Here is a 9,918-nt window from a genome sequence, read left to right as displayed (position 1 = left end):
CAGCCCTCATCCTGTGTGTTTATACTTGCAGCCAGCATATTAATGGCTGGAGTCTCTTAAAGGGTTAAACTTGCTCTTTCAGCCTCCCACTTTGAGCTCTGATAGTAACAAAGGAGCTGCTGAGACAGAATCAGACAGGACATTAACTACAAACATCAGATGATGTTTAATGCCTAATCGGCCCGAGCCTCAGATCATTTCTAATGGACACGTACTGTATCCTTGATTTGTTTTTCTATTGTTATTCTATTCTTTTTCTATTGCACTACATCTCACGATGTGTATTTTCCTCCCTGGCTCCTCAGTCCTTCACCTTCTACCCCTCCTGACCTCCTGCTCCCTCACCGTTGGCTTCATTCCCTCTCTGGTTCCCACTCTACCAGTCATTGCCCCCCCGGTCCCCCTGTGATTGGTTCTTCCCTCGGCACCTTCCTTCACTTCCAGCTAAATTCACTTGGCAATTACCCCCCCTTTGAAAATCCGCACTAAAACCCTCTGTGGTTGTCGTTCTCACCGTTCCTTTGCTTCAGCTCAGACACGTTGCTCAGGTTTTTGTCCTATCATTGCTCCCTTTGTTTTATAGCCACTTACTATAACCTTTGTCTGTCTTTCATATGTTGACTTGTGCGATTTACTCCATATTGTATTTGTACCTTTACTCTTCACATTTGATTTTCTTACTATTATTTTTTGCCAAGCTTTTCTTCTGGTTGTGCATCTGTCTCTCCAATTAACGCTACTGTGTTTCTTTCCTACAACTGGTTTTGTGTTTTAGCGCCACTAAAACCCAGATACCTGGCAGCACAACTACCACCCAGTGCATAACAGAGCAGTGTCACTGCACCGCTTCATCGCTGCCTGTTTTGTGTCGTGTTTAAGTGCTTGTTCGGTGACTCAGTGTCTGTGTTAAGGGTTTGACTTCAGTCCAGGCTGGTTTCTAAAGGAGTCTCCTCTAAGAAGCTTACAGGCCCAGCCAATTAGCTGCTTCATATCTTTGTTTATGTCTTTGGTGTAATCCTGTCAAAGTAACAGACATTGGCTTAGTTTTTGTGTGTTTGACCTCTAGAGAGCAGTAAACCACAGACCTTAGAACCAAAAGGTTTTGCTTTGAAACAGGGATGTGACCTATGTTCATTACTATAGTGTATGAACCAAATTTAGAAGGTAGGTATTCATAATCCTAGTTTTATATTTTATTTATATTATATTTATCATATATATATATTTTGGGATGTGGACTGTGCTTTGGAGAACCATTGTCCAATATTTATTATGCCATTTGTAGAGTAGAAAGTGTGCATAATAATAAATATTAATAGTAAATAATAAGCCACAGTGCGGCACCCACAGAGCTAGTGTAAAGTGCCCTGCTCAAAGACACACCTGTACAGTACAGTAGTTTAGATGGTGGAAAATTCCGATTCAAGAAATCAGAAATTTTGATGTACAGTATTTAATTGTGATCAGCGATTATGAAACACAACTAATAGACTGGATATGTAAATAAGAATGTGCCTGAATGGATGCAGCGTGGTTGGAGAGGAAGGGGGGCATTAATGTTTGCTTTCTGCTGCCATTAGTAGCTGCACTGCTGCTGGAGCCCCTGCTGCTGGAGGAGAAGCAGGCAGCCATCTTGACAGATTGACAGCGGTGCACACGCACATCAGCGTTTGTACCTGCTGATAAATAGAGAGAGTTGCTGTAATCTCTCCACACTCGCTGCGCTGCAGACAGTGTTCTGCCTGCTCAGCCCTGCAGTGTTTTGCCTCTGGAAACTGGAGTTTTCTCCCCTAACTGTGGAATCTTGTGCCGTCTCGCCAGGTTCGTCAGCATCCATTCTCCCCTCGCTGCTCCACATCACTTATCATTTGAACTGTGGGATTTCTTGTGGTCCCGATCAACATTTTTCTCCATTTTGCTTGTTCAACATGCAAACCCCAGAGACAAAACATGAGATTTAAAAGATTAAAAAGTCTGTGTGTGTCTTGAAACAGTGCAGTGTTTGGTGGATTGGGGCAAAACATTGCAAAAGTCGCTTTATATTTTATTCCGTATATTCCCACCACAAGTTGAGAGCAGCAATCAACTGTGATACCCAGTGGCAGAAGGTTGATGGTCCCATCGGCTTCTGGTTGCCATGGTGATGTGGGTTAAGCTGAAGATGTTAAAATACTAAAAAACAGAGAGAGACAGAAAAGATCACGAGCAAAGCAACTAAGTAATTATTGCAAATTTAAATTGCAGATAAGTCTGTGCAGCTCCAGTGGCTAACGACAAACAGTTGAGGTTTCATGGCGCGCTCCCACATTTTTAAATGATCTGCCACAGATGAGATAAGTTTGACACTGTCAAGCTAATTATTGTTGCATCACAATCGACCAAATCTGCCTAATTGATAGTTTTAAAGCAGCTTTGCGCCGAGCTGAGCTGGATAAAGAGACGGCGGCTGACACAATACTTAATGTGATCAAAGTGTCAGCCTCTCCCAGTCAGCTGATCTGTCGCAGCATTTCACTTACAGATGGAGTCTGTACAGCAGCTCATTCCACTCAGAGGGGTCAGAGGTCAGAGCAGCTCAGGGACCTTTAGTAGTAGGGAAGCGTTAATGGCTCAGATCACTGGTTATTAGGAGGTGGGAGAAGCATTTGGAGTCTGTAGAGTAAGTAAAAGTAGGAATACAGGTACATGCAGAATTAGTTACAACTGTAGAGTCTATTTCATTCTAATTCAGCAGTTTCCAATATTGAAGTTCAGGAGTGAATTGTTGTATATTGTATGTACTGTACAACATATAGCAGCAAGTGCTAAGAAGAGACAACATGAATAAAAGACGCCAACAGCAGATTAACAAATGATCCGTGGAACTGGAAACTGCAGAATCCGGTGCCAACGCTCTGTAGGTGTCACTATTCACAGCAGCCTGTAGCCAGATAATGGCTTTTCTTTGCTTCTATGACCCCACACAACCTGTTTCACTCCTTTTTTCTAACACTTGGTTGAAATAAAAGAAAATTAAATGAGCCGAAAGCGCATTTTGCGACGCTTTAATGTGTGGCAGCATTTGAAGCTGCTCCCAATCATCGGCCCCGCTTCGTCCTGCGGCGGCATCGCTTCGTATTCCTCCGCAGCCTGAGCGTTGTTTTCATGGGCTGAGGTTGGTGCTGTGGGCTGTGGCTGCGCTCTAATACATCAGCCCCTGTTTGGAACCACAAACACGCTGTTCTGCTTTTGACACGTCATTTTTTTGTGTTTCTGAAACGAACTCTGAAACAAAAAAACTTTAATAATGGATGGAAACTTTAAAAAACGGTGTATTTCACTGATATCAGTTTAGATTTGTGTGAAGCCTCCGAACAGCTAGTGGTAAACTAAAGCAGTGATAGGTTCTGAGTGGTTCTATAGACTATTACAAATAATGAAAATTTTGAAAAGTTGCAAAGCCGTTCCTCCTTCTCTACTTACGAGTTCTCGCTAAAGGGCGGTTCTGCACCCTATGAGTCAACATCAGGTGTCGGTGGCTCCGGCCTCTTTGTGACCCTGAACAGCAACGAGAGCCGAGAACATGAATAATGAATAATTACAGCTGAGCGGCTCCTTCACCTCGCACGCCGTCTCCTTTTAGGGAGTCACAAGATGAGACGTTCGAGTACAAAGAGCAGACGTTGGGGAGCGGCGGCGGAGCTTGTTCGCGGCATCCGTGGCACAGCTGCAATGAACCACAGCACAATCTCCCAGTGGATATTTACAGAATGCTGAGTAGATATTATTCCAGCCCCACTGGAGGTTTGATGGAAATCACAGCTGCGAGCGGGAGCCGCGCGGCGGCGGGGAGGGCAGTAATGGCTTCAGAGGGGATGGAGGGCGGGGAGGGACGCGGCCCGGTCCTCCATCTTGCTCAGAGATGTGAGGATGATTTAGGAGACCTGTCTTTGCCAGGGTATCGGGAGAGGGAGTGGGCCAGAGCAATCCTATTACTCCTCAATGACCCTGCCTTAATGCACACACACACACACATACACACACACACACACACATACACACACACACACACACGCAGCGGTCAGGAAGTTATCTCCACACTTCAAGACCACACAAAATGCAGTAGGCAAAGTACTTGCACGTATTGTAATACACCAAAGCTAAATACTGTTGGTGATTTAATAAACTGAGCAGCTCTTGGTCAAGTTATCAAAGACCCTCTGATCCACCCTTTAATGGGGTTCATTTAAATAATACTAGTATTTTAACTCCCAAACAGGCAGACAGGCAGGAAACATGTCTATCCAGGAGTTCTCGTGTTGACTCCGCGGTATAGCCTGTTGCCGCGGTAACGGTCGGCCCGTCTCATTTAAAGAAGCACTCGATGACCTCAGTGCCGCCTGCTGAGCGCCGATCAACAAGTTTGCCTGTGTCACCTCGACTCTCCACAGGCAGCGGCAGGCGGCGGCGCCGGGCCCGAAGGCTGGAAACGAAACGCTCGATGCTCCTTTCACCGCCGCCGCTCACCAAACACGCGCAGCCGCCTCTCTCTTTCCTTACATGGTCTCACATCGCACTAGTCCGTCTGGATTTGTGCTTCAGCGCCGGATGTCCTTGGACTGGGCCTAGTTTGCGACACCCAAAAGTTTCCTCCGATACTTTGGGAAGACAAAAAGGCCTGATCAAGCTTTTTAAGTGTCTGGTTGATTCTTGCATCCTTCAAACCGGAGCTGACAAAACAGCCAACGCTTCACCCCCAGGACAGGATTTGTGCTGATCTGATTGGCAAGATGGAGGAAATGTCAGCCAGCTTCTGAAAGGGCAGCAACGATTTCTCTTCCTTAGATCTTCATTGATTCCTCGGCCAAACCTTGGTCCCTTATAACATGTTAGTAGATGATAAAGACTTCTGAAAAACGTCCACGAACTTGTTACTCGTGATGGTCTAGACAGCGAACGCTGCGACGCTGAAGCCAAAGTGTCTTGTTGGGGTAATGGCTTTGAGAGGTAAATCACCAGGGTGATGTATCCAGACCTGCTGCCTTATTCTTCGTCCGTGGAGGAGTGCGTCCGGAACTCATTCATCTTTGCGTTCGGGCTTCACATTTTCTTGGCACTCCCTCAGACGTATTAGTTAAAGCGGGCGCAGGCTTTTAGCGCGTATTCATCACTGTCACGGGCCACTCATAACTCTCCAGGTGGACGGAGCCGCTTCACCCACGGGCGCAGAGCGGCGGCGAGTGCGCACGATGCCGCAAGAACGTCGCGAAGACGAAAGAACCGTCGGCGGGTTCCTCCTGGGACCGGCGGCTCACGAACACACAGCAGAATCAAAGGAACCTTTGGAAAACGAGATCAACCCATGAAAGGAAAGGTCTGATCCATCGACAACACACCTCTGAATAAATTTGTTGTATTTTGCCTCCTTTAACTTTTCCTATGAAGTCATTACAAAGATTAGTATTTTTACCAGAAACACAAAAGGTTGTCAGAAGTGTCCGAGGCAAGTAGTTATGTTTTAGCTCGAGTACGATTCTGACCCACAAACAGAGAAATGTTTAGCCCCACGTGCGTCAGCGCTAACTAGCTGTAGCACAACAACAACGCGGGCCGGACCCGCGGCCTCCGGAGCCGGCGCGGGACTCAGCAGCTGGCTCGCTCTGCCATTAAATGCAGCTAACGAGGCCCGCTGGGAACGGGCCGGCGCCGCAGACTGACGGCGGGCGGTTTAGAACCGCTAAGTGCTGCTAATGCTCGCAGGAACGCCCGCGTTTTGCTCCCCGCGCTGGAACCGGACTCCGCGCACCCAAGAGCTTCCTCCGCAGCTCTCGAAAGGAATTGACTTTTAATAGACTAGTGTCTCCAAATTGTTATCGCTTCATCTACTAATAGATTCTCTTTGAAGTCTGCAACTTAGTCTACAAGGAGACATTACATTGGTAGAAGTTATTGTTTCAGTAATCAGTATTCATGCAGAGTGTCTGATTTAAGTAGTCATTAGCCTATCATTTTTTTTTTTATACGTGTTAACGCGTGGAGCGTGTCGCTGCTCGTCTCTCGGAGCCTGGTGCACGCCGTGCATTTGCACGTGACTGTGCTTCCGATCTGAACGCGCCCCCTGAAGCCACGGTCCTCTGGGTCCCGGCAGGCGTGAACCTGCATTCGTCAGACACCTCGCTGAGCTCATTGCTAGGGAAATGGGTCAGCGGCAGAGCTTTTAATGGAGTTCAGTGCGTGTAGGGTGAAGCGGCCTGTCAGGAACTGCCGGGATGCGGGACCGAATACATATATATATATATGTAAAAAAAAAAGGCCCTTTGAAATGTCCTGGTGCCACGAAGCTGCAGTCAAACGTTCAGGTGACGCTGGTCCGCGGCTCACGTGCAGTACAACACAGCACGCTGCAATCTGGGCCCAACAGAGCTGCTGCTCCCACTCTCTTTTGTCAGACGCATTCCTCAGATGAACCAACCCTTTGGTCTCCACCCGCCGCCTTCTCAAGCGCCTCATTTTGACTCCTTTTGAACTGGATGGCATTAAACCTGTTCCTCCGCTTGCAGTAATACTGCTGCCGGTACCCAGTATTTGTATTTATGCATTACTGTAGTCTTATAACAGACTGCGGCAGTGTGACTTTGTTTCCTTCCATGAATGGCAGCGAAGTGATGTTGTGATTAGCTTCCTGCTTCACACCAGGGTTTAATTCAGGGGTCGACCCCAGATCTCGGTGGAGTTCGTAGAGGTCCTGGTGGTGATGGACTGGACCCGTCCAGTGCTACACTTAACCCCCCCCCCCCCCCTGAATGACGGCAGCCCACGTTTGCATGTTCCAGCTCCCTCAGCCCATGTATGAGGTTAATTTCCATTTTGAGGCATTAATCTCCGATCTCACGTTTCCCCTCGGGTTCGGGCCCTTTAAGTCCCCGTCTCCACTCGGCCCCCGGTCCGGCGTGGACGTGTTGAAGTGCACAGGCATGAAGCAGAGCGGTGCTGACAGCACCAGCATGGAGCGCAGCTAACTCCCTCTGAATAATTACAGCGTGCTCCGAGGAAGGCTGCCGCAGCAGCTTATCTGTGTCTCTCCGTGTCGGCCCCGCTCCTAAGTGCGCCATCTGTTTTCGCGTTGAGTCGGGGCTGAACTGTGACACCGAATCTGAATAAACCCGCGTGCGTCTGCTGGCGCTCAGCGGGTCACGCCGCCGCCAGCAGATGCCTTTTTTCAGCCGCGGGTACGTTGCACTGTAGCATCTCTCAGGATGTTTTAAACTCATACAGAGAGCTATTGTTTGCTTAAAAATTAATATTCATTGCTCCTTGTTATTGCCACAGAGACCCACTAAACTTCAATTACATGTCATTTGAATCTCTGTGGGAGCCTGTGCGTGTGGGTGTCTTTTAACAAAACGGGAATCGCTCGCTATTCGGATTGCATTGAGAAAAATCTTTGTTTTGTCACCGGGTGAAGTTAATTACCAGGTTTGTAGCGGAAATGGCGGCAGATTACTGCGGAGACCTTCTGTTCCCCTGCAGACCGCGGGGAAGTTGGACGGCGTCCACGCGAAGCGAGCACAAGCGCGGAGGAGGAGAGGCAGCGCGTCCTGTTTGAGCCAAGGAAAAGGAGGTGATGGGAAAGAAAGGAGTCGTGCGTCAGGTGCTTGTAGCATTGCTGCTTTCAGAGCAGTGAGTAAGAGTCAAAAGACCCACTTAGGTCATTTGTTCTTCAGACCTCCAGTATATTTGTTTTCAGCAGTTTGGTTTAATTCACTCCCTGAAAAACCCTCATGTCTGATGAATATTTGACTGTTTCTGATCATTTTGCCAGTTTTTGTGTTAATCGTTATCTCATAACTCATGATTTTCTAAGAACTAGTTTTCTAAGAACAAATAAATGAGCCACAACAGGAGATAAAAGTCGGATATTGAAGATTTCTGTAGGACTTGATAAGGTTGTGTAGTCACCAAATGCTAATGTACTAATAATGTTAGACGGTAACAGGTTAGTGCTGCCGCCCGTGTGAACAGCAGGGGGCATTTCTAATGGTTTGGCAGCTCTTGTGACACAAATGATGGGGTTCAGACTTTCAACACGACGCTGTTAATGTGAACATTTCATACAGTTCCAAATAGGTTTTTAACTATAAATACAATTGATTATTATTGTTTCTGTGCTCCGTAAACATCCTCTGGTGGCTCATTAGGACCAACTTTCGTCACATCCTCCACCTCTTTGTTTCGTCCTCTTCAATTCAAAACCACCGAGCTGTAAAATGTTATTTCTGCAACCCGTGTTCCTTCAGCGCTGATAAAAGACATCTTTGCACATGAGCAGAAGTTGACAGTCCAGAAGGAGAGACTCACTGCGGGCGCTCAGCTTCTCCTTCATCCTCTGTAGGACGTTAAAAACTCAAGACGTTTCCATTAAACTAATAGTTAATATGCAGTAGCCAATAAACTCCACCTACAACTTTTTAATACATCTTCATATGGTTGCAGTTTATATTAAGCCTTTATGCTTGGGTGGAGAACAGATGGATGATGCTCCGTGAGCACTCTCCTTATGGCTGGACTCTTTCCAGAGATTGGTCTTTAACCGAACCATTAAAGATCGGAGTGTCTTGTGGATTTTAGGGACCATTTAAAACTTATTCCTTCATCAGTGATGGTGTCTGCAGTCGCTCTGCAGTGACATCAGACGTTCCGATCACAGTAACTGGTGGTCATTTTTCCCAGTATTCCTGCTTCCTAGTGTTCTTACTACAATGGATGTTACTGCTCTTGATGCTCAGGAGCTGCGTGGATGAAGCATGGAGCCGGCTCTTTGCCTGGGGGCGCTGGCCCGGGCCTCTCGTGTTCGTGGAGGCAGACCCGAGCACGGGTTCTGGGGGACATATGCTCTGCCCAGTTCACCCATATGTCGCTCCTCCCCAACAAACCGCGTCTCTTTAGGAGAACAGCTCCGCGTCTGGCAGGACGGTCGCCTTCCTGGCACCCGGGGTTGGAGCAAAAAAAAATCATTCAGCATCAGAATTAACATTAGTCTGCTCTCATGATTTCAGACGGTTTAGTCAAGAGCCCGAGAGCGCCGACGGTTTCCTCCGGAGATCAGAGCATGAAGACATTTCTCCACTTAACTGGAGAATTCATTCTTTTACCGACACTGGATTCCTGACGGACTCGTTCTCTTATCAAACCTTTGTCTGAGACGCTCAGACAGACGCATGCTTCCAGCTGCGGGTCGCACCGTTTCTCTATATCCCGGTAAAGTCTCTCCGCAGCTCCTCACACACAGTGTCCTACCGCAGCAGCCGTTCCATTATTCAACGTCCATGGATCAGCTTCGGCGTTCGCCTCCAGTCGACCTGTCAGCAGAGCGGGCCTCTCGTCTGCTCCGCTTAAGTCAGAATCCGCTTTAGAGGCGGGTTTAGCAATTAACATATAATATCTCGCATGTTGTCGATGGAGGACGTTTGTTCAGCACCTATAGCCGTATTGTGAACATCCCAACCTTTGTGATGCAGATGCGGAGTCACTGTATTGCTGAGCCTCCTCCTGGCAGCCTGCAAATGCTTCCCATGGAAGGCTGAAGATTTTTCCATCGAAATGGTGCGCATTCACATCCCGCTATCATGTAAAGCTCTTTTCTATTAAATGCAACCCTGAAATTGAGTATGCATGAGCGGGGCATGGAGTGCCAAACACTTGGCAGAAAATCCTGTTCATATTCTGAAAGATGCCATTCTCTGAGTGTCCCATGGCTGTGTGCAAAAAAAAAAAAAAAAAAAAAAAAAAAGCAGAAGAAGAAGCCCTCCCCTTGGCTTTTCGTGGCTGGAAGAAGTGCCAGGGGTAACGCTCTCCCGGGGTGCTGCTCCGCCGTCGACCAGTAGGGGGCACTGTGACTATGTGGCAGCCCCACGCGCCTGTTGATTTGCTGCAGCGGCG

Source organism: Betta splendens, chromosome 3 (assembly GCF_900634795.4).
Source record: "Betta splendens chromosome 3, fBetSpl5.4, whole genome shotgun sequence".
Classification (NCBI taxonomy): Eukaryota; Metazoa; Chordata; class Actinopteri; order Anabantiformes; family Osphronemidae; genus Betta; species Betta splendens.
This window is presented reverse-complemented; position numbering follows the sequence as displayed.